Here is a 27,111-nt window from a genome sequence, read left to right as displayed (position 1 = left end):
CATTATCTTTCTCTTCATCAAGAAAAGTAAGAGTTTAATAACGTTATTGCTTCTTCTCCAGAAACGTGCATGAAACTTCCCATTTTTTAGCTAATTTGTGTTGAGAAATGCTTTAGACTTCTACACGAAAGCTTTCATCTAGATTTCCTTCCACTGGGTGATTTCTAGGTGATTTCACATGGCACATTTTCCAATGAGAATCTTATGTCTTTATTTCCAAACACAGAATTGCTTGATAGCAAATAGATTTCTTTGCTGTTGCATGTGTATTTATATAGTTCTGGCAGCTATTTTACCCAATGTTACCAAACTCCTGTCAGGAGTTTGAGAAATAACATACAGGGATAGGATGTAGTCTAAAATCTATGAGGTTAAGATTTCAGACTTTTTTTCTCAGATTTATTTTCCTTAAATTTTTTCAGAGTGCAACAAAAAGAAGTAAAAATCAAAAGCATGTATCAGATAGCAAAACTATGTAAAGAAAACTTAAGTGATATCTGAAGATCCACCACTCTAAATGTAAGGAGCTCTAAAGTGAAAAAAATATCACACATCACTAACTGAACTGCTTTAATTATACCTGCTTGGATGAATAAACTACAGCCCATCAATAAGTGCAAACTCTGCCAGGCCATCCATGAAGGCCTCACTAATCCAGTTCATACATTCTTGTTAAATGAAGAACAGAAGGAAAAAAATAGAATTTGCTTCCAGCACTCATTCAGCCCATATGCTACATGTAAACAAAGAAAACCACATAACTGAAGCAGTTCTCTAGTTTGAACAGTGAAGTCCATTTGTGCAATAAGACATTTAACCCATTCAAGCTATTGGTGGAGGTCTGGAAAACAATCACCTAGTCCTGGATCTGATAGAAAGATCATAGCGAATACTCTTTGCCCTAGGAGAATGAGTCTGTCAGCCAGCGGTAGTGTAGAAATGCTGGCCTCTACAGAGTTTTGCCACCATCCCAGTTTCTTTGGTTTCACTTTAGGCTCCTAAAATGCTATATTCATATTATTAAACATTTTTTTGAGTATTTTGATTACTTGTTAAGAAAATTTTGATTTTAATTGGGCAGGGCATTTTGTATTTAAGTGTTCATGATTTTAGATTTTTGAGTAGTGGAACGAAGAAATTTTAATGGCTGTTTACTGTGTGAGAAATCATTCTCTACATAAATTACATTTTACTGTTTTATACCTGAGAAAATATATTTTCTTGTTGGGGCCAGAACAGGAAAATCAGAGACCATAACATATACAAAAATAATTATTTTTAATTTTGACTTTAGTGAAAAAATTAATAACAAGGAGATAGAATGCTGATTCTTTTACAATTCAGGAATTGTATAACCTACTAAATCAGTTGGCAGAGGAGGAAATATGGTATAAAGCCACAAAATAAGGTATTAATTAGATATCATATCAGAAGATTAGGATGGTTTTGATTTCAGGAAAGGATTTAAGATGAAACACTTGTTATATATAAAAAATAGCTAGTATCTGCAAAGTTGGATTAGATAGTCTCTAGGGAGCAGATTATTTGCAACATTATGTAAAATTATTAGATGATTATGTGTGGAATTACTAGTTTTTCTTTAGCAGTGTATCTTAAGGTCTAGCAACCTACTTCAGTAAGTTTCCTTTAACAGATTATGTTATTTGTTGGTTACTGTTGTATTATTTATTTAACTCTTCACTTGGTTAACCTTATTAAAAATACCCCTTTCATACCACTACAAACCAACACCCATGCAGTAAGACAAATCTGCATAGAATATATGAAGACAACACTAACCTCAGTACTACAAGGCAACATCTGTACCATAAATTTTGAAAGGAACAAATCAAGAGAATGGTTACTGATACGACAACTAGTCAACCAATAAATATTAGCATTGATGAATGATACAACTAAGAAAGACTTACTGTGGATGTAGTCTACATTTACAGGTTGCTTTGTGCTTGCAGTGATGAATTGGGGTACTCTGAAGTGTTCTCTTCTGTAGTGAGTACTACCCTTAGGTAATAATATCAGCCAGACAACACATGTTAATACCATGAAGGCTTTTTCAAATGTTATTATTGGCTTTAAGAAGCTGAGGACCCTCTGCTTGAAGGGAATAGAGACCAGGATTCGTCCATAATAAGTAGTCCCCATGCCATTAGAGGGTCAGTAGTCTAAGAAGTGTAGCTTGAACAAATTAAGTACATAATCTAAGGTCAGCATGTTATTTAGCTAATAACCATTTAGTTACAGCTAGTGTTTGATAAGGTATTCCCTTCAGATATTAAGTGTATGACCTGCAAACGTTTTTTTTAAGATTTTTAGAAGAATATGATGTTATAGATTGTTGCAGCATTTTGAACTAGGAGTATATCATATTGAATTATTAAGAGCGAAATTTCCTGGGCACTTGTTCTCCATGCGTCTGCACATAGAAAGAGAAAGAATTTCCACAGAGACGTAATTATTTTGGACACTGTTATTGGTGGAGTCAGCTTGCAATTTGAAAGGGAGTGTATGATCTAAATGAATGTTTAAGTATTTGCATTTGTGACATTAAATCAATGGAACACCATCAGTTACCTGAAATATTGCTTTATGTTCGACAAGGTTTTACAAAGCGTATGCATTTTTTCATATTATGTGAAACAGTAGTGTCCATTGATAAGACAGTTTATTATAAGTTACTGTTTAGTCTGTATGTCACTTCCGATGTCTACTATAATTGGTTGCTGAGCACCAGATGAATGAAGCATACAATAAGGCATTCAGAGTGCAAGTTCCCAACAAATGAACCTCCATTATAGATACTTCTAGGAAAATGTCACTGATTTGCTTTCCCCAGGTTTGGCTCAAGAGACCTTTGTTGCAAAAAAATTATTAATCTATGTGATGCTGTATTTGGCAAACTTAATTTTGTCCAGGACATAAAACAAATATAAGGGATGTTCATTGTCAAAAGCTTTTGAAACTCCATAAATATCCCAAAAAAGAGTTGTCCGTAATCAATAATTGATGTTATACCATCACATGACAACTTTAGAGATACTTCTTGAAACCATGCTGAGCTACCAACAGGATGCCATCATTTCCTTGATATAACTGTACCTGCTGAGCAGCAAGATTCTAAAAGAGCATGGCCAAGCCAATGGCAAAAAGATGTTGTTACCCAAAAGTTCCTTTAGGTATTCCTTTCTGACAGCTTTAAAATGGAAAGGTAGAAGTATCCAGTAGGTCGTCTGAGTGTTTTGCAGATCCAGTGCAGATGACTAGTGAATGGTCATTGAATAAGTGGGCTGTTGCTCTAACTAGCCTCATTCAGTGCAGTTTAGTTGTTAACATGACATCTGTCGGAGAGTGATGGTCCAAAACATGGCCTATCCTAATGAGGTCAGAGATTTAAATGTGTGATGTTTTTTGCTGCTCATGATTCGTAATTAGTTCTGCCTCACTGTTGTCTCTGTCACTTGATTATGATGTTTTTCTTGACAGAAATTGAAGGACATATGCCAGGGTTGCAGTTGAACAAACATGCTGGCTTAGACAAAGGATGTAAGCAAGAAAAAGACACAGCAATTTTTTGAAGTCTTATCTATTTCACTTATGTTTGCGTATTTATTTATTTATTTGTTTATTTATTCATTTGTTTGCTTGTTTTTGTTGATCAGGGTCGATTGCTGATCTCAGTGGACCATTTTCAGACTCATTCTGTAGATGGAATGCTGATAATATGAAATTTTTAAACAAAGGCAAGTAAAGTATACAAAACTGGCATAGAGAATACTGACAAATATCTTTAACTACAGCATAGAGTATATATCAAAGCAAACTAATTGGCTAGATTCCAAGCATACTGTATACAGTATATACAGTGTTTAGGAATATATGGGGAGGATATATGAGGAGCGGAGAGGGAAGTAGGAAAATGTTTGGGGTAGAGGGAGAGGGGTTATGTGACTGCAGTGTTTTGGAAACATTTCCATTTAGCCTATTTCTTTAAACAAGCTTTTAATTCTGAAAAATAAATCATTTGGTGGTAGAAATATCTTTTAAATGTGGTGGAGTGACAGGCCATACTTATGGGATGAGAATGGAGAATGGAGAATTTTAGACAATAAACCCAGTACCCAGTTAGCTCCGCGTGGGAATGGGCACAGCGTCAAGTATAGAGAAAATTGTGTCAGCTCTGTAAAATTACATCAACTATCACCTGCCTTCCTGCCTAGACTCATCTCTGTCATATGTGCAACCTTTGAGAAGATGAAAAGATGTAATAGTACAGAGAAATAGTAATACAGATATAACCTGGAGGAGAGGAAATACCCATAAGGGCCTCTGAGCAGTACATCCTGTAAGATGATCTGTGGATAATTAAGGCATTTATGGAAATTCCATGCTACTTAAATACCAAAGGAATTATATCATTTATGAACCCTGTTTCTCTGAAATCTTATTAAATCATGCATTTGTGACTCTGTAATTTTTTATAGACTTTTCTTCAACCCACTAGTCTGGATAAAATCAGGAAAATTATTATTTCCAGATCGTCTCTGTGTTGATGATGAATTTATGACAACTGCCTGTATAAACAGTGAATATGTATTACAGCACTGTAACTTTAAGAAGTGATGCATTCCATAAAGCACTGAGTCTTGTTTGCCAGTTGGTGAGCAGTTTGTCATGAGCAATAAAGCTGTTGACAATTTGAAGTTGATGTTTTTACATCTAATGGTGGTAAATTCTCACATTATTTATGCTGCCTATGATGATGGCTGTGTAGCTAAAGATGTACATTGACATGTGGCATCATAAGTGGGATGCAATTTTAACCAAAAGTTATGATCAATTCCACCAATTAGAATAAGCTGTTTTTACTGAAAAGTCACAATTCATATAAAAATAAATACTTTTAGTGGCCATCATCTGTATAGCACAGAAAACTGAAATCCCCTTAAATATGCCAACATTTTACCCACCAGAACCATTTGACTTTGCAAAACCATTTGCCTACTCATCATGAAGACAGAGGTTCACATGTTTTTAGACTGAATAAAGACATTTAATAAATCCAGGTAAGGTATATGGAAAGACATGAAAGGCTTGGCAGTTAGCACTGAGGTTAAGGTTGTGTGCTGTAGTTCCTCTGGTATGGGGTTTGATTCTGCCACCCTACCATATGGCCTTGAGCAAGTCATTTAACCAGATATTATTTATAGATTGTCCCTGTAAAGGGAGTCTGCATCTAGTGGCCTACCATGTTAACAAATGGGTATTATTATTATTATTATATAGGTGTTAGCAATATGCAGTTAATTTTCATTTATTCTGGGCCAGTATTAGTTCACAGGCTCATAACTATATAATAGGCTAATAACCGCTAGGGTCTTTTTAAGCCTAGCTGCACAACCCAAATGTGTGTTTATCTTGGTAGAGGAGTTTGTTAGTTGGAACGATACCATATATTATATAGAAGGAGTATGTTAGTCTGGACATACCATCATTAGCTACCTGTCTCTGTCCATTAGAGACATGGGGGCCAAACCGGGGTTAAATTTCTGATTTCTCATTCACTGATCAAGGTTACACTTGAATAGGGTTAGGGAAGTTCAGACGGATGAGGTGCCTATTCCAAAGAATGGAGAGCCACTGAGAAATATATCTATCTCTCTAACATGCCCTATTTAGGTCACAATCCACAATGAATTGATGAATAAGGACAATGTGTTTATGCCCTGAATTATTCTGTTCAGGAAACTTTGTGGTCATGCTAGTTGCTACATATATTTTTTCAGGTGCATGCCAAAGGGGGCATTACACTTAAAAAGGGGTCTGATGAGGGGCAAATAAAGTGTCATGATGACTTTCTGGACCTGGATGGCATGCTCTTACTTATAAATTGAGCAAAATACAATTTCTACCTTGGCCATATGTTGGTCAAAGGACAGGTTGCTGTGTATATGAGGTCCCAAGTCCCTGACTATGGGGTCAACATTTAGGGGTGTTTTATTGATAACAAAATTTCCCTGGGTGGCTGGCTTCCCAAATAGTACTATTATCCATTTCTTGGCATTGAGTGTTAAGCTATGACTTTGGTACCAGTCATTTGTCTGTGTTATACCCTCTTGCAAGATGTTAGTGTCTTGGGTGGAATCTGTGATTGCACCTAGTTTGCAGTCATCAGCAAACTTGATCAGCCAGAGGCCTTTGACAATGGTCTTGACTTTCAAGAAGTAGATGCCAAAGAGGAGCGGGCCCAGCATAGAGCCCTGAGGGATCAAACTGGTGGTCTGTCTCTTTGTAGAGGTGGTCTCACCAATGCTAAATAACTTCCTGGATCCTATCTGTGAGGCAGCTGGCAATCCAGAATTTATGTCTTATTCGGTGAGTTTAACAATGCCCGAGTGAGGTATTGTATCAAATGCCTTAGCTAGGTTGAGTTAAGCATTATGCATGATTTTCCCTTTGTTCGCTGCCTTGGTGACCTTCTCAATGCTTTAGTAGGCATGATCTTCCTTTGACAAAGCCAAACTGTGCTGGGTCAAGTGTTTGAAGGTTGCCTATATCTTTGATTATTTCCATGATAATTCATTCCTTGGCTTTACATACAAGACTAGTCAGACAAATGAGTCTGTAGTTTTCAAGGTCTGTTGACAGTCCACCCTTATGAAGAGAGATTACAGATTCAGTCCTCCACCCTCATGATACAAAACCTGTTTTGAGACTATAGCTAATGACTTTAGTGGTCCTGACAGGTCATGTTTCAGGCTACTCAGTAGGTCTGAACCTGCAAGCTACCCTAAAAATTATACACCAATAACTTGCTTTCCAACAACATATAAACTATACACTAGAATTGATGCCAACAGAGTTTATAGTCATTTAAAAGAAAACTCAGTTATGGAAATAGAACACAAGGGCAATAAAAGAAAGTCATATGGAATAAAGGATCACTTGTTGTTCATAAAGTCATAGTGGGGAACTGTAAAAAGGGGAAGAATCTAAGTATGGCATGGACTGACGACAAAAAAGCATTTGATAGTATCCCACATTCATGGATAAAGGAATGCTTAAAAATATATAAGATACACCCTGTACTGATCGACTAGATTATAGTGACCATGAAACAGTGGCAGACCACTTTGCAATTAAGCCATGATAAAGGACAAATTATTATCCCAGGGATAAAAATTCAAAGGGGGATATTCCAGTGTGACTCTCTGTCACTGCTGCTATTCTGCCTTGCCCTTAACCCATTAAGCTGTCTACATAACAGCTTAGGCCATGGCTATAATTTGGCTCCTAGAAAACAACAAAGTATAAAGATTTATCATCTTCTCTTTGTCAATGACTTAAAACTGTATAGCTCATCAGATGAGGAACTGAAAGAACAACTGCAAGTTGTCAAAACTTTTTCAGATGACATACGAATGTCATTTGGTCTTGATAAATGTGTAAAAGCAACCTTTAAAGCAGGAAAACTGCAGCACCAAGAAAACATCAGTTTGGGACAAGAATGTGATATAAATGAACTTGAGCAAGAGGGAGTGCATAAATATTTGAGAATTAATGAAGAATCAACGATAAAACATGAACAAATGTGAATAAAACTTAGTAAGGAATATTCTAGAAGACTTAAAATTAATCCTGAAAACAGCATTGACATCTAGGAACAAAATCCAAGCTATAAACCAATTTGCTCTTCCTGTCCTAACTTACTTTTTTGGAGGGATTAACTGGTCCCAAAGCATGTTGGATAGATTAGACAGGAAAACAAGAAGGATGCTTCATGCCCACCTAATTATTTATAAAAAATCAGTGCATACCAATATTATATATTCCCCGTTCTAAAGGTGGGATAGGCCTCCTTGAAATTTATTACATGTATAGATCTGCAATCCTGGGACTGCACACACATCTGTTGACCTCACAAGACCAAAATATAGTGAAAGTTTTAAAACATGAGGAGAATAAATCTAAGATGACTTCTCTTTTTAATTTAGCAGAAGCAAATCAAACCAGAAAGTAGATAAAAATCAGGCAACTGAATGTGCCAAAAAGCAAAAGAAAGAATATAAGGTGAAGGACCAGATGAGAAAGCAAGAAATGTGGAAAATGAGTAAATATAGTTGCAAGTATAGAAAACTTCTGGAAGAACCTCATGTTGATCGAGAACAAACATGGGAATGGTTAAGGAGAGGTGAATTCAAACCAAGAGATGTGAGTTAATATTGGTGGCACAAGACAGTGGACTATGTAAATGTAATTTTACAAAGCCCATTTAACATGTGGGAGAAACAGACAAATGTAGGTATTGTAAAACTGAATCGGAAACAGTGGCACACCTCATTGCTGGTTGTGACATACTAATGGCAGAAGGACTGTATACTGAATGGCATAATAATGGGGCAAGACTGCTGCACTGGTAATTGTGCAAACATTATATTATTAAAGTAGCTAAAAAATATGGGAAACATGAGCCCCAAACCATCATAGAAAATGATAAAGCCTACATCACATGGGATCACCCATTACTAACAGTTCAGAAGACAGATGCTACAAAACCGAATATAGTAGTCCATGAAAAGAAGACAAAAGTAGCCTTAATCACTGAAATCCACCCAGTGATTACTGTGTCTGCATACAGAGAGACAGAAAGTCATAAAATATCAGGATCTGCAGGCAGAGACAAGAGCAATGTGGAAGAAAGATACCCAGACAGTTCCAATAGTAGTTGGAGAAACAGGTTTTATGAAAAAGAATCTACAATCATATTTAGATATGATACCAATACATGTAACCTTATACAAATTGCAGAAGGAGTCCTTACTGAGCACATTGCAGGTGCTGCAAAGAGCACTTTTGGCTGATATCAAATATTGAAACAATAATAATTTCATGAACTTTAATTGTACTTTGACTTAGAAATGGGGTCCATTCCCGTCATGGAATTTGAAAGCCAAAAGATTTGGAGAAATTAAAAATAGGCTTCCTGGCATATTGTTGGGGCTGACAGAGGTTGTGTTTTTGGCCTTTGCCAACACTGCTAGGACCTGCTTCCTGATAATAATTGGGGGGGTTATGTTTGTAGATATTTGTTGAGAGGTGGCTGGGATTGAGTGAGGGAATAAAGTTTGAGCTGAATTTGTCATCCAATAGGTTTGCTATATAGCTCATCTCATTAAAAGTGGCACCATTGATCATCAGCGTGGCACACTGCGGTGTGTTGGGCATAGCTGTAGAAAGCCTTGTGGTTGCATTTTGCCTAAGAGGCTATCATGACCTTGAAATTGGCTTTGTTGGATCTAATTATTCTCTTAGCTTCCTGTTTAGTTTGATGACAGAGTTGTTATGTTTATGGGAGTTGCCCTTCCTGATCTTAGCTATGACTTTTTCCTTTTGTTGTATAACCTATTTAGATTAGGATTCCACAAGTGTGGATTGTTTTTTGAGTTAGTTTTGGTCTTACTTTTGGTAGGTACAGCAGCCTCTATACAGCCATTTACATGGTTCTACAGAGTATCTGAGAACAATTCTATGCAGGTTGCTGTGAACTCTGGATTAGAGGGGACACTGAATTTTTACAAATGATCACTATCAGTTTGCCCTGAAATAGTTCCTAGCTGTTACAATGTTTACTGGGGTTGCTAAGTGGATTTTTATTTCAAAGGAAACAGCTTTGTGATCAGACCTTACCAATGAGGTCATGACACATTGGGGGGGGGGTGGATACAGCATTCTCCTATATCTGTGAGGACCAGGTCCAGTTTGTTAGAACATCTACTGGGTGTATGCACTATCTGGTCAAGGGTGTTTGTGTTTACAAAGTCCAGGAATTTTTGTGCCTGCACATTTGTAGTCATGTAGGATTCCCAGTCTACAGAGAGACAGCTAAACTCCCCTATGAGTTGAGTATTTGGATGGATGGTGAGTGTCTCCAGTAGGTCTATGTATGAGCTATGAGTTTCATGGGACATAAAGGGTGACCTAAAGCTTGCTAAGATATAGTGCAGGACTTTGCCTATTGTGTTTTGCACATGGAAAAATGCTAGTGCATCATCCTGTTTAACCAACCTAGATGTATGCCAGTTGTTTATATAGATGGAGATTCTCCTGCCTTTAGCCCCTGTCTGTGTAGTTGATGGTCTAAATTTGTGGAAGGCACTGAAATCTTACACTGTCAGAGTGCTTTCTGCAGCTTTAAACCATGTCTCTGCAACAGCTGTCTATATTATTCAGGGTGAGGAGAGCTTGAGGGGTGTGGAGATTCTAGTTTAAGCTCCTGCAACTGAGCAATAACACCTTAAGGTTTCCTTTGGTTGTATTTGCTGTGTCGGAAGGTTTGTCAATTTGGCATTTCCTGAAAATAGATCTATGTAGGAGGATAAAGTCTTAGCCAATATTCTGCAGCCTAGTCAGATAGGTTCAAACTATCCTTGGCAAAACAATATGGTTTGTTAACTATGTCGTCCCATGCTAACAAATATTGTATCATCTTAGAATGACAACAGAAACTAATCCAGTTATTGAAATCAGTCATCTTTCATTCATATTGTGGCATCATCCTTGGTGAAGTTAGAATGCTGCTCAATACAAGACACATACCAGCTTGAGAAACATATTCTGAGAGATCAATAATATCTCTCTTATAGCCCAGGGAGGTCCGTCTCAGGTCATTTACACCTATATGGTCTCTGATAGAATCATACTGGTATCTGTAATACAATGTAGAATATGAATGACCAAAGTATGTGTTTAAGAAAATTGAGTATGTGACAATCTGTATGCATTGAGATGAACTTTGTACTGTGAACTCTGAATAAACTGTGAATAGTGGAAAGCACTGAAAAACAGGAGCTTGCCTGAAAGCAGGAAATGTGCCTTATATGGAAGTGTATCCAATTTTCCTTCTCTGCCTAGAGATGTAGCAATGTGAACTGCTTTAAGCCTATGGGTAAACCATTAATTGGTTAATTGTCTTGTGTATTAATTTAATTGGTCTAGTTTATATTTTTGTACTGTCAGCAGTATCACCAGTATATAAGCTTATGCATTCCTTTGTTCGGGGAGTCTCCCTGGTACTTTCCATGAGGCTTCCACATGTTTGTAATAAATACCACTGAAAGAGAAGAAGAAGTGTCTTGTCTTCATTTGAAATAAAAATGTTAAATGCAACAATTGGTGCCGTTTACTCGGATCTGAACTGACAACAGCTGCGGTAGTTGGGGATTGAACGAAGTACTGCTAGTAAAAGGGCACATGACAGAATTTTCTGTTCTGGCAGTGTTTCTTTCATTTCCTATACTTGCCTGCTTTAAAATTTGGACTATATAATTTTATAGAAATGTAATAATTCCTCTCATTCAGTTGTTTTGAGGTAAGTGGTATGCAATTTTTTTTCTGTTATTGATTGTGCAGTATGAGAGTGAGTTAAAATGAAAAACTGGTAACAAGAGTAAAAGGAGATACGAGAGTGGGGAAAACGATGTTTACAAAACGTCACAGCTACATCTGTAAAATACAGTATAGCTTATTGTGTGAAAATGGGAGCGAGTGTGGGAACCATAAAAGAGCCAGAAAGAGGTACACCAGCTGTTTATATGTATTTTCATGTGTCCCGGGACAACTGTATGTTTATGTCAGTGGGTCGCCCTCACTGAGGGTGATGGCAAACTCGCCTTTCCAGAAAATGAAAGTTTTAATAAACATATTTTGCTTAATCTCCAAGGAAAGTTAAAGAAAAAAGGAGAAGAATACCAGGGTTGTGCTGGGCAGCATTTAATGATTGGATGACAGAGGCGAAAGAAAGAGAAAAGGATTCGGTTATTAGTAGTTTAAAAGATAATCAGCAGAAATTAAAAGAGCAGTTGAGGGAATTACAACAAACTGCTAGTAATTTAGAGTAGTAAATGGTAAATGTTTGAAGAACCCACCCTTTAAGGGACTTTATCCTGTAAAGGAATTAGCTAAATTGCAGATAACTGAATCGTCAGAAGATGATAATGCCTGGCTCCCCCCACCACCGACTGCACCACTGATTGCACCCCCGCAGTATCAGCCCCATCTCACTCAACAAGGAGCGGAAGTACAGCAACCAGATTCCACCATTAAAGATTCCACCCCTAGAGAAAGAGAACAAGCTGTGGACAGTCAGTCTTGTGAATCTGATCCAGACACGAGCGATAGAAAAAAAGGACCAAAAACTTGTAGTAAGACTCATAAAGAAGCAAAAGTAGTAATGTATTTTATAGCTAAACCTTATTACAAAGGAAAAGGGAAGTGACATTTACACCTACGAAAGCATTTTGGCCAGTTCCCCACTATAATTGACAGTGGGGATGGGTATTTTGGGCCAGATAAATTTAATCCAGATTCGTGATTGGAGTCGTCACACGATGACAGATTGTTACCTTCTTATATATAGGAACTTCTTATAGGTTATTACTAGGCTAACTGCCCTTGCGAGCCATTTTAAACCTAGCCAATTATCACTTGTGAGATTTAAACCCTGTACCTTGTGTTTGTAAGGCAAACACCTTAACCATTAGGCCACCCTCCCAACCAACCAACCTTTGAGAGAGGTACCTAACCCAGCCCATGCTAGAAGTGCACGGAACCACCGACAATTGTAGTACCTAGGGCATGGTTGGCGGTTGATTTTCAGGCCATTACCAAATCGTTACTGCCCATTCGTACAAATCCAGCTAAAGTCCAGCGTGTGCCGGCGGAACATATTTGTTTGCAAAATCCTACAATAGAAGAAGTCAGGGCAGTTCTTCAGTATGCCATACCGGCTGATCTGATGAAACGCATTTGGGACCATGCTAATGTCCCTACTCTGATTCCAAAACATGATGCACAAGGAGAAAATGGGTTTGAAGTGGTAAGACAGCGAATAGTAGATGCTATTACAATGATAGTTCTACCCAGACTCAACTGGTCCAAAATTAAGTCAGTTCTTCAAAAGAAGACGAATCTGTGGACGAGTATTTAAATTGTCTCACTGAAGCCTTTGAGGCTTACTCTGGATACCCAGAACACACTGAAGGGCCTGCACAGAGTGGATTATCGGCTGCTTTCGTAGATGGGTTACACCCACAAGTACGGGATAAGCTAAAAGAAGTATGTTTAAACTAGCCTAGTCTTGGATTGCATGAACTAGTCATGCAAGTACAATACCTCTCTGACCACTTAGCACAGGAAAAATTGGTCAAAGCGCAAATTCAGATGTGTACTGCCTTTGGGCATCGTGGATGGGGAGGATGAGGATGGGGAAAAGGGAGAGGTGGACGCCAAGGGGCTGGAAACCAAAATAGACAAAACTGGCAGGAAAATTGATCAACCACACCCCAAAGCTATAATAATCAGACAGAATGTTTCAATTGTAGCCAAGTAGGCCATTGGAGAAATGAATGTCCGTATCTGGCTGAGCAACCTGCCCCACCCACTGATACATCACCTCAGTGGAATTCTAATTGGACTCCATCCAATCGGCAGCCATCACAATGAAGGTTCCCTGAACACAGTTAACAGCAGTTGTGCCCCTTCATCCCTGTGGATCAAGATGGACCACATGTTATGTTACTTGTCAAAAATAAAACGTACACTTTTTTGATTGACACTGGGGCATCCAAGTCTATGTTAGCTGGCGAAGCAGCAATAAATGTCCCCCTCTCTAATAACATAACTAGAAGGGTAGGTGTCTCCGGCATTCCTTTTGAATATTCTGAAACCATCCCAGTAACTTTGGGACCTTTACAAGACAATCCTCCATTTTTAATAGGACCCACAGCACCTTTAAATTTATTGGGAAGAGATTTGCTCTGTAAGATGGGAGCAACCATCTCCTGCACTGCTGAAGGAGTATATTTACAAGTACCTTCAGATAAACAAGATAGTATTTTGGCTACTTTAGATGAAAATGTCACTCTGCAGACAATGTGTATGCAGTCTGACCTCGATAAGAATAAGCACCTAAATTCATTACCCTCTCATCTATGGACCACTCATGATAATGACTTTGGATTTCTGATTTCAGCCACTCCTGTCAAAATAACTTTAAAACCCGGAGCAAAGTTACCTCTGGTATAGTCCCCGTCATCTCTGCCTTAGTACAACAAGGAATTCTAGTACCTCCAACAAGTCCATGTAATACTCCAATTCTACTGGTAAAGAAACCTGGTAAACAAGCTTATGGATTTGTGCAAGACTTGCGGGAAGTCAGTAAGGCTGTCTTGCCTGATTTTCCAATCGTACCAAACCCAGCTACGATATTAAGCTGCATTCCACCTACAGCATGTTGTTTTACAGTTATAGATATCTCATCAGCTTTTTTCTCTATCCCAGTACATCCAGATAGTCAGTATTTGTTTGCATTTACTTATAAAGGCCAACAGTATACTTGGACCTGGCTACCCCAAGGATATATAGAATCTCCAACCCTATTCTCTAGAGAAATGCACAGACAACTGCAGGAATTACAGTTACCACTATGTTCAGTATTGGTCCAATATGTAGATGATATTCTTATAGCTTCACAAGATACCAAGTCTTGTATTGAGGACTCACTTTTAGTTTTAAAGTTTTTAGCCGAATGAGGTTTTAAGGTAAATAAATCTAAACTGCAGTTCTGTCAAGAAAAGGTACAATACTTGGGACACATCATTTCTAGGAGTTCACGTCAAATTCTTCCAAGTAGAATTACCTCCATCCAGACTGCCCCCTGCCCAGTAACTCAGAGACAACTCGGGGATTCCTCGGCCTAGCAGGTTATTGTAGACAGTGGGTGCCCAATTTTTCAGAAATTTCAGCCCCTCTGTTACAGCTTTTAAAAAAGGAGGTCACAGACCCTCTGCTTGGTCCCCTGAACATGAGAACGCCTTTCAGGCTATTAAAATGGCACTAGTAAACCCACCTGCTCTGGGGCACCCAGATTATTCTAAACCCTTTGTTTTCTTTTCTTCTGTTGTGAAAGAAATAAAACTACCCTGGGCCTGTTGGTGCAAGCGCGCACAGTAGGCTATCAACCTATAGCATATTACAGCACTCAGCTAGACCCTGTTGCTTCTGGCTATCCACCCTGTTTACGAGCAGTGGCAGCCACTGCTGTTTTGATCGATATGGCAGCACCATTGACATTAGGACATGACACTATACTAGCAGTACCTCATGCAGTGCAAGCGTTACTTTTAAAAACAAAAACACAGTATCTTTCCAATGCTCGCCTCACTAAATATATGTTAAGTTTATTAACTAATCCTGCTGTTCAAATTACACGTTGCCCACCACTAAACCCTGCTTCATTAATTCCAACCAGTGATGTGGGCGAACCACATGACTGTGTGCCTGCAGTTAACGCTGTTCTTTTTCCTAGGTTGGATTTACAAGATGTTCCTTTGCTTAATCCTGAATTAGTTCTATCTCTAGATGGATCCTGTTTACGAAATAATCTTGGAAAACTCCAGGCTACATGGTCAGTCTGCGCGACATCTGCAGTTTTACAAACTGGACAATTACCATCTGGCACGTCTGCACAAGCTGCGGAATTAGTAGCACTTTTGCATGCATATAAAATGGCCAAAATGGCCAAAGACAGATCTGTTACTATTTATACTGATTCACGTTACGCCCATGGTGTTGTTCATGATTTTGGTACCTTATGGAAGGAAAGGGGGTTTTTGATATCCTCTGGGGCACCAATTAAAAATTACCAGTATATTGATCACCTCTTACAGGATTTATTATTACCTTCCAACATTGCTGTTGTCAAGTTTTTAGCTCACCGGTCTAATGACTCCCTAGTAGCTAAAGGAAACAGTCTGGCTGACTGGGCTGACAAGCAGGCTGCAGCCTATCTTACAATGGTTACTTTTGACACTACTGTTTTGAAAGCTTTACAAAGTGAAGCATCGGAATCAGAAAGAAAAACATGGCTGGCCCACAGTTGTTTCCAACGGTCTGATTCAATTTGGCAACATCCTGATGGCAGATTAATTTGCCCTATATCTATGTTAAACTCTCTTATAAAAGCATATCATTTGCCAGCTCATGTCGGGGTACAAGAATTAATCAAACAAATCCAGAAGTATTGGTTTGCCCCAGGACTTTCTGCTTCTGTGCAACATCTCTTGAGCACGTGCTCCATTTGTTTACAGCATAACATTTCAAAGGGCACTCTGGCTCCCGCTCAACTGGTGCCAAAACTAATGGGACCATTTTGTGCTTTACAGTGAGACTTTATTGAACTCCCACCTTGTACTTGTTTTAAATATGTTTTGACTATTGTTGATATTTTTTGGGGTGGTTAGAAGCCTACCCATGTGTTAAAAATGATACTATTTCAGTTGCAAAAAAATTGTGTTATGAATTGTGTTCCTTGTCAAATATACTCTGACTGTGGAATGCATTTTACTGCTAAGTTAGTTGAATCATTGTGTACAATGCTAGGCATTACTTTGAAATTCCATTGTCCGTATAGACCACAGGAATCGGGTATTATTGAACGCATGAACCGGACTTTGAAAACTAGACTTGCTAAAGTCACTTCAGAAACAGGCCTAACTTGGGTGCAGGCCTTACCACTAGCCTTACTTTCTATGCGGTCACAACCGCATCCTACTAAGGGTCTTTCTCCACATGAAATTCTCATGGGTCGCCCTTTGCATGTGCCCATAACACCACCATCACCCTTTTCTGATAATGATGCATTTGATAATGATATTCTTTTGTACTACAAATTTCTTGTTTCTTTCCTACAGTTCCACCATCGACAAGTAGCAGCCGCTCAACATCTTCCTGATCCTTTTCTGGCATCCACTCTACAACCAGGGGATTGGGTCTACGTTAAGTCCTTCTCTAGAAAAACAGCACTCCAGCCATGCTGGAAGGGGCCCTTCCTGGTTCTTCTGACAACGGCATCTGCTGTGTGACTGCAAGGATCTCCAACTTGGATCCATATTTCACACGTCAAACAAGTTGTGCTGTCTGAAGATCAACAACCTTTACCTTTTTCAACTCCAGATTCTCCTCCCATTGCTACTCGTACTCGCAGTAGAACTGTTCCAGTACCTGACGATGCCTAAAATTTACCCTTTTGGAAAACACCAAACTACTGACACTCCGCAGACTCAACAATCATTTCCACAAAAATATTGGACAGCCATTTTGATGATCATTCTTGTTGTACTGTTATTTTTAATGTGGCCATATTTATTTCCTGCTCCATCTAGGCATCACACCAAGCAAACTATTTGGCATCCACCTTTCAACACCTACCAAGCTATTAAATTTGCCTATGCATCATCCCTCAGTGTCTCTGACTGTTGGATCTGTACTGCTTCACCTACTGTTCATGGGGGATTGATGCTAAGTACAGTCCCTTTAGGAGCTAATGAAACCTGGATGAATCTGATCTATGACACTTCAAATGTCACTTCAAAAGACAGGATAGCATTACATCTGTTTAACCGTCACAATGGAACTGTGTGTTTTCAGAAATTTGGTAAAGTCAAGGTAGGATGGAGTTTTTGTAATGTGACAGTTCCCTACAGGTGTAACAATAACTCCTCCTACTGTAACACTACCTATGATTCATTTTGTGAACTGGTGCATAAAACATACGAAGAGGTAAGAAATAATTCTGTTATATACCAACTGCTAGGATTGATCGATAAGAAGGTGTTTCATTCTGAACAAGGTTATATAAATAGTAATATCACCACTAAGGTGGAAGATTGTTACTTTATGTGTGGTAGAAGAGCCTATAAATGGCTACCAGGAAACTGGTCTGGTAGCTGTTTCTTAGGTTATTTAGTCCCAGCCATCCGACATACATCTGCTTTACCTCAAGGAAAAATTCAGAATGTTCGAGAAGTCAAAAAGCCTTCCAATCTGGTAGGCCAAATTGACACTTCATGGATTTATCATCATGACTTAGCTCATGCTGGCACCAAAGGACTATCTCATATGGACTTGGGTGATGATGTCATATCATGGGCTGGTATAATTCCAGCATACGGAGCAGTAAAATCAATTTGGGAATTGAGAAAACTGTCTAAATTGCTTGAAGTATTAAGCAATACCACATTTTCTGCTTTAGAACTAGTGACTTATGAACTGACTGCCATGAGAGCTGTAGTCCTTCAAAACCATATGGCTCTCAATTTCACCCTAGTGGCGATAGGCAGAACTTGCGCTTTAATTCAGGAGGAGTGTTGTACATTTATTCCTGACAATCAGCATGAAATTGAAAGCCATCTCAAACTCATTCAGAGAGTCTCTGAACTCTCTAAGGCCAAGGAGGCTGATAACTCCAAGTGGGCATGGTTAACCAACCTGTTCTCAGGTTGGGGAGGTGGAATATTGAAGTTAGTTTTAATAATCGCAGTATTAGCTCTTATTGCTTTTCTTGTTGTGTTTTTAATAAAAGCACTGATTTTGAAATTAATGCCTTTTAAGACTACTAAAAAGGTGCCAAAGTTTTACATGCCTGCAGTTATGAATATGGATGATGAAATAAAAATGTGTGACAATGTTGAAGGAACCAGCCACATGGTTATGTTAGATTTAGGGAAAATGTATGATCGACTAAATGGTGATGCTTACACAGCATCAAATGGGGGATTGTAGAATATGAATGACCAAAGTATGTGTTTAAGGAAATTGAGTTTGTGACAATCTGTATGCATTGAGATGAACTTTGTACTGTGAACTCTGAGTAAACTGTGAATAGTGGAAAGCACTGAAAAACAGGAGCCTGCTTGAAATCAGGAAATGTGCCTTATATGGAAGTGTATCCGATTTTCTTTCCCTGCCTAGAGATGTAGTAATGTGAACTGCTTTAAGTCTATGGGTAAACCATTGATTGGTTAATTGTCTTATGCATTAATTTAATTGGTCTAGTTTATATTTTTGTACTGTCAGCAGTATCACCAGTATATAAGCTTATGCATTCCTTTGTTCAGGGAGTCTCCCTGGTACTTTCTATGAGGCTCCCACACGTGTATAATAAATACCACTGAAAGAGAGGAAGAAGTGTCTTGTCTTCATTTGAAATAAAAATGTTAAATGCAACAGCAATGAATTGAGTGCACGTGTAGCTTGGCAGGTCCTGGCAACAGATAAGCAACTAACCTTTATCTTCTTCTTCTTGTTCAGTCTGGTGAGTGCGATATCAATGGATTCCCCTTTGACTAGAGTCCTGGGTAGTGTGTTTGCTTGTCTTTTGAGCTTTGGTTTTGGGCCTCAACTGGGTGTGGGTGTATGTGAGGTGTTAGGTGTTGCTTTTGGTCTTTGCTTTTGAGTTTGCTGAAGAAAAGGACTAGCTACTAGTAAATAAACTCAATTAATATTTTGTCTCAAAAAGAATCATTATACATGAAAGGACATGTTTCACAAATGTGTTCAAGATAAAGGAGACAATGATGAATCTTTTGTAAAATACTTGCATGAACTGTCAAAAGACTGAGGCTTTGACAAAATTAAAGATGTCTTATACTGAAGTGCCTCAAAAATTGCAGGTTAAAGTGAATCTCCAGCTGTAGAAAAAAAAATACAAACTGCTAGAGAGACTGACCTGATAAAAAGACAAAATATTAATATGACTATGGCAATTGGTGTGTACAGTAATAAGTAAATGACAAATTTAATGAAAAAGGCACGGTGATGATGGTGATGGCCAAAGTAAGCAGGCATTGAAGGGCAGGAAAGTGAGCTGCAGATGGCAAAACGTATAATAAATTTAATAACATGGGAAATGTTGTTGTTTGCAAATCTATACTAGTTAAAAAAGTGGCTACTGATGATAAGAAGGAGAAAAAATGGTAACGAAAAGCATCTTCCCATAATCAGTGATTCTTATGGCAACACTGCATCAGACTGGCAAGCAAAACTCTCTATTCCTGGAACCCCAGAAAGCATTAAGACTGCTATGGGGGCTGATTGTATTGGGATATCATGTGCTACCTATAGAAGCATCTCAGAGTCCACAGTTGCATGAAGCAAGAGAAAGAAGCATGTAGACCTGCAGGCAAACTCAAGTGCATTGCTAGGTTCTTCAGTCATGTATTAATATACAGGTATTACCAAGTAAAAAGACAAGTATGCTGCTTACAGCAAAATATTAAGCTGCCAAGAAGCAGGGATTGCAAAAACACAATCACCTGACATATTGTTTATGCTCAATAAACATGGCTGGTTAACGAGAGTAAAAAAAAAAGTAAATGAAAAGAAAAAATAAATGACTCGGGTAGAAAAAATAACTGCAGTAGCAGTTACAAGGAATTGCCATTTTATATTCCCCTCATTGCCTACAGTCTCGTTTAATGAATGCTGCAGAAGACAAAGAAAAGTGAATGTAATTACAAGTCTGTGCATATATGTGTGTGTGTGTGTGTGTGTGTGTGTGTGTGTGTGTGTGTGTGTGTGTGTGTGTGTGCGTGCGTGCGTGTGCGTGCGTGCGTGCGTGTGTGTGTGTGTGTGTGTGTGTGTGTGTATGTGTATGTGAGGGAGTGAGAGGAAGAGCATACCTCTCAATTTTTTTACTCAACAATTCAGGACAAAGCCAACATTAATGGGGAGTAAATATCTAAAACCAGGGACAAATTTTACATATAACCATATTTCACTTTAAAAGTTAATAGGCAGAGATAATTTCCATCAAAATGCATTTTCTAAACAATAAAAAGTATTAAACTATATTGGCTGGCTTTACTGACTGAGTGTAATACTCAGGAGATTACTAGAAAATCTAACATTTTCAAAAGACAGAGTAAACATATAAAATCAGGGACAGCTGAGAAGTATGAGGAGTTGCAGTGACTTGCACTGTATGAATTTGTTTTATTTTCATTTTTTTTGTTTCTTTAATTACAGTGAAACATTGAAAGAGTACTCAGTCAAGTGTCTGTTCATTTTTTCTATCTGTTCTTAGTATGTTGGGATTACGTTCCAGAGTTTAGAGACATAGTTAGAGTATAGATGGGCTATCTGGCAGTGCTCTTTAGGTTACTGACGGTTAGCCGAAACTTGTTACTGGAGCAAAGGTCTTTAATTGGAGAGTAGTGCAGAAGAATTCCAGTAATGCTGGACATTTGTAAGGACAGTGTAGGAAGTTATGTATAGTCATTAGCTGAGGGTATGTGAGTTGGTTTGGGAAGTCTGGGCCAATTTAATTGTTTTAGTGGGATGCAGTGGTGTGCATTTTATTGAAGGCTGGATGCAAATTTTGCAACGTTATGGTAGCAAGAGAAACATTTATTTTTATAAGTAGTGCTGATGTTTATGAGTATGGGGAAAGCATATAAAACAAATGGAAGAGGCTAGGTTGAAGCAAGGATAACCCTTTCAGTGTTTGTCAAGTATTGTTTGGCCCCATAGATGTATACAATATTTGGTGTATTTTTTTAAAAGTAAAGTATGTGCTGCTCATACCTGGGGTTGTCATCAATTATAACTCACAGTAATATAGTCTGAATTAGAATTTCTGTTTTTATGCTGTTACTTGAGGTAATGCAAAAATGAATGTTTCAGAGACTGAAAAGTTTTTTCAGAAATTTGTAGCTATGCCTGCCCAGAAGTGAAAAATGATTCTGTCATTTCCTGCATCACTGTGATGGATGGGGCAGAACAGATCAGAGATGAGTCATTGGTACATTGTATGACAGTGGCAGGTTTAGTAAAGACTGTAGTTTGTTTATGAAAATATTAAATAGAAGGGATCCAAGTACTGATCCCTGTAGGACACCAACAGACACTGCTTGAAATTGTGAGATGCCTTACTACCATTTAACTGCCTTCTGGCCTTTAGTCAGGTAACTGTGTAACCAGGAGTAAAAAAAGATGAGTGAGGGAAAAGATAGCGAGCCCTGACAGAAATTTATGGTGTGACACTGTGATAATGGGTTTTGAATGATATAGGAATGATATAGGAAAAGTGCGGAAACTAGGTTGCCGTCATTCCTGTTTTGGATGGCAGTGTTAGTAAAGTTTAGAAGAGCGGCTGCAGTACTGTGATAAGAATTGAAATCATGCTGTTTATTTGAGAAAAGACCACTTTGCTTTAAGTATTGCATAAGCTGATCTGTTGTTTGCAAATTCAGTTGAGGTGTCACCTTTAAGGAGTGGAATTATAATGGATTTTTTTCCAGATTGAACATAGTTTTGAGTTATTGATCTGTTGATTAAAATGGAGACAGGAACAACTATTGCCTTAGCAGCAATTTTTAAAAATTCAGTTGGAAGATTGCCAGCAGTCAATGGTTTTGGAATTACATTGGGCTAATAACTTTTTAATAGATGAGGTTTGTTCAATTATGAGTTAGCTTCTAGGAGAAATTTGACTCCTGAACAACATCGAGCATTACTGTCCTTAAAAAAATAATCACAAAGTGGTTATTAACAATGCTGACAAGGGAGGTGCAGTGGTCCTTTGGGACTGGGAAATGTATGTACATGAAGCTATAAGTCAATTATTAGATGCACAGTTCTATCATAAAATGGTATTGGACTGTACTTTATATTTTAAAAAAGATATTGACTCTTTTTTTGTCTTTAGCTTTTGAAGAGGGTATTATTACTAGAAATACAAACCAAAGCCAGGTTCTACAACAGCATACTGTCAATCCAAAAGTGCAAAATGAATGCTGCAATGATAAATCCAAACCTTTTTAATGTCTTAAAACCAGAAGTCTTCATTCGCAGCATTCATTTTGCATTACTAGAAATACATTATATAATTTCACAGTTGTAGATCCCAAGCCACAACAGTTTTACATGCTCCCTAAAAAATCCATAAAGATTCAGAAAACCCACCAGGAAGACTTATTGTATCAAGTCATGGTTCTTTAATGAAACCATTATCTGCCTTTTTAACTAAGTATCTTAAGCCTTTGGTAGTGGGAGTTCGTGCTAGGATACAAGATACCACTGAGTTTCTTTATATACTATTGGATGCACAATTGGGCCAAACTTGGTATATGTGTACCCTTGACATAAAGGCTTTATATACAAATATACTTCATTGGGCAGGATTACAAGTTATAGATTTTTGGTAAAATTGATTAGGAATCTATGAACCAGGGTTTAATACCTTTTTATTATGTTTAACAGAACAAGTTTTGACCAAGAATGTTTTTTTATTTTGATGGCGACTGTTACTTGCAATTAAAAGGCACTGCGATGGGGGCATCTTTTGCCCCCATTTATGCTGACCTTTTTATGGGATTCATAGAAGAACAATTGATATATGATGACAGACATAATATTTTTTTGCCAGAGATGGATATATGGAGATGCTACCTTGACGATTGTTGGCTGGTTTGGAAATGTGATGTTATATACTTGAAATAATTTGTTCAGTATTTGAATGATAATAAACGAGGTTTGCAATTTAGCATTTCTTATGGTATTCAGCAAATCTCTTTCCTTGATGTTAAGGTTATTAAACAACCTGGTGATACACTGAATACTACTCTATTTAGAAAGGAGATTCAATATAACATTCTATTGGCAGCAAATGGCTGCCATCCATCCTATACTATAAATAACATTGCTAAGTCCCACTTCTTAAGGGTCAAAAGAATATGTTCCTCTAAAGATGAGTTACAAAAACATAATCAAGAACAGATGGATAGATTTTGTACCAGAGAGTATAAGGGTGCAGTTATACATCAGGCACAATGTTTTGTACAGTCTGTGGATAGGTCACTTTATTAAAATATAAGACATGTTCTAAGGGGGACCATCAGGCCTCATTTATTACAACTTTTGGAGCTGATTCTAGACAGTTTTCTCATTTAATTGATAAACATTGGGACATTCTTTTGACAGATAAGAACTTAGGTAAAATGCTGCCTATGTGATGTCAGTTTACTTACAGAAAAGGGAAGAGTACTGTAAAATTTATTAAACCATTTTAAAAAGTATTTGTGAACTGTTGGTACAGTACAGCAGTCTATGGAAGGAATACCCTTAGTTGGGTGTTTCTCATGGGCACTGCACTGCTTGTCAACATGTTATGAAGATTAAACATTTTTCTTTTGCCAACACAGCTATGGTATTTGATATTAAATGCTTTTTTAATTGCATTTCAGAATGGGTTATCTACTTGTTTGAATGCCAATATTCTGCATTTTATGTTGAACAAACATCCAGACAATTTAAGATCCATACTTCTGAACATTTAAGTGACATTCATGGCCATAGAATGTCTAATGCTTTATATATACATGTTTTAAAACATCCCACTGCTTAGTTTAGATTTACTGCTATTGATCGTATTTCAATTAAAGGATGTAATAAGCTAGGTTGGCATGATATTTTAAATAAAAAAGAAAAGTCTGGGATTATTAAGTTAGGGGCTTCGTTTTCTCTAGGTTTCAATGATATGTTGTAATTGGTGTAAGGTGGGGGATGTCTTGTTTTGTGTATTTAGTTCCAGGTGTGGATGGGATCTTAATATTTTTCTGTTTGCTTTTCACTGAGGAAGGCTTATGCCATAACCGGTTTGCAGCATTTTGTCTATTTATTGTTTTTACAATAAATAGAAATTGGTTATTCACTTGCTCTGTGCTAGTCGTGTCTTTTTAATGAAGAAGATTTCCCCAGGATTCAATAAAATACATGTATGCTTTGTGTAGAGCCTACACGGAATGTATCCATGTACACAGCCATGTTTTTCCCTTGGCAGTGCGTCATACGTATTAATTATGGTGCACTGCTGAGGGAGATCATACCAACACAGATAGTAAATCCAAGTAAGACTGACAGCACAGACTGTCCCTTAATTCTGTACTGTCCAGAAAAATTATGGACAGTTAGCAAGTACAGCACAATACCTTTCGGCCCTCTAAAGAATCATAGGTTTAGATTTAGAGTGATAGATATGTTACATGTATCTTTAAGGGGTGGTGATATTAATAATTCTTTAGAGACCAAGGAGTATGAATGGATTCTGAGATTAGCGGCTGACCAGTTTCCTGGTTTGAATACTGCTGTCACTTTGTTACAACAGACTAAGTTATTTTGTTAAGCATATGTTTGTATTTAATTCTCTTATATGTATGCATATACTTGTGTATATATGCTTACTGTGGTATGTGTATATGTATACATATTTGTCTTGTCTGTGAGTATTGCTTTTAATGGTTTTAATTGTCTCTTTAAGAATATTTTATGTATGTTTGTCACATGATTGACTGGCTGCAATCATGTGATATGTCTGACTCCTATTTAAAGCTGACTGTTTTGCTTAATGTGTTGTATTAGTATTGAAGAAGGGAATCAGTCTGAAAGCTTTGCTATTATATAAAGTTTTTTCTCGACGTCGGTGTGTGTTTTTGATCAAACTTCTATCAGTTTACAGCAGGTTTTCTGTTTTTTGGCTCTACAGTGTAGTAGGTCCTGAGATTGAGTCCGGGGAAGTAATACTTTGTACATATATTGCTGTAATACTTTGTCAGGTGACTGAAACATCAGTTAAATTTAAATTTAAAAAATTGTTACATTTAGAAAAGCTGCATGATGCTAAGCAGCGCTTAAACATGGTTGACAGTCTTTTCCAGTTTGTGCATTGCTAAGTTCCTCTTTAACATGATTTGTGCAAGTTTCTGCAATGTTAAGTGATGCATTATTTTTGAAAGTTACAGTATGACATGTAATGGCAGGAATGCAGCCTATTTAAAGGCCAATAGGTGGGAATTTCACATTTTTCCTTGGAACCAGACCTTGACTGTGGGTATGACTGCTGTCATGGTGGAAGGTGTGTGTTTTAGGGCACAAAGGTGGGGTGTGCAGGAGTGCAGCATTTGCACTGGACTCCTGGTACAACACCATGGACTGTGGCTATTGCAGGGAGACTACCAGTGCTCAGAATGTAAGTCTGATGCCTGGGATAATTTGGCCATCTGGTATCCCCTGCACTGGTGAGCAGTGTTTTCACCAGTATGATGACACGTATCATAGGAAGAGGGGAACCCTGGACACCTGGGTCCAAGAGGCAAGGGATGGCACACCCCTTAGATACGTATGTTTTCCAGTAATTTATAAATATACAAGCTGAATTTGTGCAAAACTGGTAAGCATAATGGTTTCCTTCTCCTACCATAGCTGCAGAAGAGTGAGCTCACAGTGTCTAGACTCATGCAAGGTATTTGGCCAGGATAAGGCAAGTATGTGGTATGTAAGAAAATCAATAAAGTAACTTAATGCATAACTTAATCATAAAATTAAGTAAATGCAGATATTGCAGTATTAAGTCATGGATGAAACATATGGGATATTATACATTTTTATTAATGTGTCAGTGCATATCTGAACTGGTAAAGCAAATTAAATCAAGTAAGCATGCAGTACTGTGTAGCATAGCTTTCAAACATCAGTTAATGTTGTGGTCTACCAAGATTAAGAGTCAATGTTGTGTTCTGCTCATTGTCTAAAATATGCTGTAGATTGCACGCATAAATGAATAGGGTAAACATGTAAGTTAACAGAAGTCCTAGACAGCTATCTTTGGGTGTAAATGCAGATATGAAGCAACATTAATCAATATAGGTTTAAAAGGAGATGGTGGTCTGATAATTTATTTTTTAAATAAAACGTTCAGTATTCCTCTAGTCACTGCTTGTGGGTTCTAATCCCACAACAGTCAACTGAGAAATGTCTAGCTGTCAAGTGTAATCAGTATACACAAACATACCACTCAGCTGCCACTATTTTTGCTGAATGTAATGAATATTGCCCCATACAATTGGTGCTGTGCTTTGTAGATATATGACATCACCAGAAATGCAATTTAATGGCAAATCTGCTATCAGAACATCTTGCTAGTATTTTATGAGCACACTATGGAAGAATGTTCCCTGTCATTGTGGCTTTGTACCACCATTATGTATGGTTTGGCCCATAATGTCCCATGCTAAGAGGTTGAGAGGTATGTACATGGAACATCATATATACACTGTAAGCAGTCAGTGTTCTTACAAGTGAAATCTAACATATCTAGAAGTATGTAATTGTAGTCTGTGTAGTTATATTATCTGTGAAGTTACTAATGTTCTTCTTTTTTCTCTCAACCTACCCATTCTCTGCTTTTATTTATTAAATATAGCT

Source organism: Protopterus annectens, chromosome 4.part1 (genome assembly GCF_019279795.1).
Source record: "Protopterus annectens isolate FY-2018-M chromosome 4.part1, PAN1.0, whole genome shotgun sequence".
NCBI classification, from domain to species: domain Eukaryota; kingdom Metazoa; phylum Chordata; order Ceratodontiformes; family Protopteridae; genus Protopterus; species Protopterus annectens.
This window is presented reverse-complemented; position numbering follows the sequence as displayed.